Source organism: Onychostruthus taczanowskii, unplaced genomic scaffold (genome assembly GCF_017590055.1).
Source record: "Onychostruthus taczanowskii isolate IOZ18803 unplaced genomic scaffold, ASM1759005v1 scaffold76, whole genome shotgun sequence".
NCBI classification, from domain to species: domain Eukaryota; kingdom Metazoa; phylum Chordata; class Aves; order Passeriformes; family Passeridae; genus Onychostruthus; species Onychostruthus taczanowskii.
In genome coordinates, this window is record NW_024505450.1 from 280,679 (window position 1) to 283,931 (window position 3,253).

A 3,253-nucleotide genomic window follows, 5' to 3' on the forward strand; every position below is an offset into this window, starting at 1 on the left:
TCTGTAATTTCCCTGAATGTCAAAACTTTGTTAGCATTTTCAATTTTATTTTTCAGTACAGCCATCTTCTCCATTATGTTGTCCATATTTTTGAATCAATTTCAAAGCTTGTAAGAATGTTTTATAGATAAATCATTGGTTATTTATAGGTTACAATAAAAACCAGTGTAGAATATATATGAATATCAGGATACAGAGATATAAGTAAAATGGATATGCTGCTGTTAGCTGGGAAGGTAAACCCTTTACTCATCTTATTTAAGTTTTTATTTTCTGTGTCTTTCATCCTAGGATGTATGTGAATATAAATTTGGTAGAAGATTTTCCTGTCCTTTTCTGTCTGTGAGCAATGTGCATGATGGAAGAGATGGTTCATTCTGCAAAGAACAATCTCTTTGGGGAAATGCCACAGGATCACTTGTGCTGATGGGGACACATGAGCTCCAGGGTGCAGATAACAGTGAAAGTCACCAGGCCCAGGGGGAGCTGGGAACTTTGACTGTGGCCATCCCCTTTCAAATCTGAGTTTTGTTTTCCTGAGCAGATTTGTCTATGAATACTGTACCCCATTAGATTTTACGTGGAAAAACAACCGCTTCTGGTCCTACCATATGTGCTGGGTATTCAAGATCAAACACACATGCTAAAATGGAATTCCAGGTTTCAGAGTAGCAGGAAGGTGCATCAACTTAACTCTGTCTTTGGAGCCAGTGAGGTGTGGATATTTCTAGGAAACCTTCCTGACCTGATGGCTCATGAGGCCCAAACTGGGGGTAAGGAAAGGGCATGAAGTAGCGAAAAGTGGGACCATGTGTTAAAAGATGCCCTTCTGTTTCTGGCGACTTTTATGCATGGATATGTTCTGTTGCAAAGGAGCACACTATTAAAGAGATAAAATTGTAAACAGTTGGCCTGAAAACTGTGCAAACCAGGCTTAAGCTGGGCACTGTATATGCTTTTTAGATTAACTTTGGGTTAAAGAGGAAGGAAAGCTGGTAGCCAGTTTGTAATTTGCATTTTTGGCAGCTTCACACATGAGTTCCAGTCTGTGCCCTGGGCTGAGCTCTCCAGAAGAGACAGACTGAAGACAGTCACAGTTTGTGATTCATTTCCTGACACGTGAAAAATTTTCTGATGATGGTTGTGCTTCAGAGTTTGTGTATCTCACAGAGAATGGTTAAGGAACAGTCTGCCCATATTGAGCACAGGATCTAAGTGGCTCACAAGCACTGGATGAGCAATTAATTTTCAGTCAGAAGTAGTAATGGTGTGGGAGAGAAAGAATGCAATTTGCAGCAAAGGGTTTTAATGCAATCCTGAGAATATTAAATAGAAGTTTTGTTTTATTTGACACTTTCAGTGATCTCCCAGTGGAAGACAAATGTTCGCAATTCAGTAAGGCTGTTGATCACCAGTGAGAAGAGCCAGTGGAATAATTAAAGCATATGAAAAATGTTATTAAAGAGGAAGTATTCCAGGAGCTCAATCTACTTAATCTATCAAATCTAAGGTGAAAGGGTGGTTGCAGTAGTTATGATATGAGAAATATAATTTATATGTCCTCATAACCAATGACAAATACAATTTTCCTACAGAGAGCATTCTGAAATCTATCAGATGAAAATAAAGCAAGTTCTGATGTTTGAAATAGATAAATTGAGGGGCAGGGATTAAATATTTTTTTAAAAATTGGACCCCCACTTTCTAGCAAGCCATGGATTATGTCTTGCTGGACACGTCTTAAATCAAGAACAGACATTGCTTCATAGAATATGAATTGCTGGAATGACTTGTGCCTTTGACTCTCTCTCATGGCTTTTTCAGTTTTGTGCAACTCCTGACAAGAAAGTACATGCTATATGTTGGTTACAATGGTTTTGGATGTGGACTAATGGCCTTTAATGCATGCTTGTTTTTCCCTTAGGACCTACTAGAATTGTAAAAGTACGTTTACAGAAAGAAATAGAAAAACCATCCCTTTTCCTACTTAAGCACATTAATTTGAAGTGTGTTAAACTTTTGAATATTGTTTACAAATTGAGTTCTGTAAAACATCCTGACTGCATGGAAATGACAGTGATTGAAAGGAAGTAACACACACACAATTAATAGACTGAATTGCTAATTACAGGATTGACATCTCATTTGCAATGAGATGCTGCAGGTCTTTTGCAAAAAGAGCTGGCAGTATTGTCATGTTATTTTGCCTTTTCCTTCAGCTGGTATTTTGATGTCCTGTAGTTAAAATTCAACTGAAGATTCATTCTCATCTTGTAAAATTCTGTTGCAACGTGAGAAAGGCCTTAAGAGGAAAAGCAGTTACCACTCCCCAAGAATTAACTCTCTCCTGAGGCTTTCTCCTACCAAATATAAATTGTGCTACACTGTTTTTACTTGTTTTATTAGTTTCACCAGCTTTCTCACCCTTTCTGCAGAAAAAGTAAATAGTGCTGTTGCAGAGAAAGGTTACACAGGCTTAAAAAGAAAGTTCATTCGAAACAGTACATTTTATTAAGGAAACCCTTGAGCTGGAAAAAGTTAAGTTCAGCAGAGATGCTAAGTGGCCCTTAAATTGTAGGTACATGTCCCAGATGCTGGGGTTCACAGAAATGGGCTGGCCGGATGCAATCTGACAGATTTGTGTTAATCTGGTCACCTTGGCCTGGCCACATGGATACAGAGATCAGCGTGGCTCTTCCATGGCCTGGGCAGGATTATGTGTTACAAGGTGAGGAGGGTTTGAAAGGATTTTAAAGTAAATGCAATGGTCTGGCATAAAAGGGAACAGTAGGAGAGAAGCAGACAATGGCAGCATCAACACTTACAATGGAACCAGAAGCTGCAGGGCATAAAAAACTGACTCTCTGGTGTGTTCTCAATGCTGCAGGGTTGCCACTATTTCTTCACTGCCTTAATGAATAGGGAAGCCAGTGAGATGTATCCCCAGCACTCTTCCAGATTTTGCCTCAGGCTTTCTCAGCAGAAGAAGCAGAAACCCAAGTTTTGTAAGAAAAGAGTCTTTTGGCTCAGGTGATTTCTGAGGTATGTGCACACCCTTTGATATGATCCCACCCTTCATCTGTTAACATCATTAATTTACAAAAGTGATGTATGAAATGTGCTCCCTGTAGCCTATGGAGAGGATCAAAAATGGGCTCAGTCAAATCCAGCAGAGTGCAGAAATATCTACAAGTCTGAGACATGAGAAAACTCAAGAGGAAACACAGAGGAGGCTGAGCTATGAATGGGCATT